The sequence below is a fragment of the Trachymyrmex cornetzi genome, unplaced genomic scaffold, assembly GCF_001594075.2.
Source record: "Trachymyrmex cornetzi isolate Tcor2-1 unplaced genomic scaffold, Tcor1.1 scaffold39, whole genome shotgun sequence".
Classification (NCBI taxonomy): Eukaryota; Metazoa; Arthropoda; class Insecta; order Hymenoptera; family Formicidae; genus Trachymyrmex; species Trachymyrmex cornetzi.
Genome location: NW_017298640.1, coordinates 121,073 through 121,779, shown reverse-complemented (window position 1 = coordinate 121,779; position 707 = coordinate 121,073).

The following is a 707-nucleotide window of genomic DNA, read 5'->3' as shown; positions in this document are numbered from 1 at the left end:
TACGTCTACTGAAGCAGAAGAGCATACTACAGTATGTACGCGATCTGATTGGTTGGCCTTTATTTCTTTCACCGCATTATGCAACGGGAGGCGATAGTATATGTATCTCTTATTTCTATATTATTCCTATCGCTATACTATCGCTATTGCCTGGCATTGTGTTTAGGCCTTTATCCTTGTCAAGTTGAAAAATTTTTCGTGATCTGTATGCTTATATTTAAAAAATGTTACTGTGTAAGCGCCCTCGATATAGCGACGACGATTACATGGACGCACCCATCATCGCTGATTTCGATATTTTCTTCTTCGTTTATTTATTAAATATATTTGCAACAAGCGTAGCACAAACGGACTGCTTATAAAAAACGCGTCTTCGATAACACATACGTCTTAACGCTTAAAGACCCGTCTACAATACACGGAGTAAGAAGTAAGAGTAAGAAATTGACCAATCACAGTCGATTATTCTTCTCACATTCGACTGTGATTGGTTAATTTCTTACTCTTACTTCTTACTCCGTGTATTGTAGACGAATCCTTAGTTTTGCATTGTGGATTACAGTCTTTAAAATTACTTAAAGACTACTGTTTTACGACTTATGGTACGTTTCCACTGAGCGCGTCACGCGTCGCGTCGTCCATCACGTCACGACGCGACGCGAAAAAGAGAAAGAGAGGGGTTGTGTACACATATAAACTTCACTCTT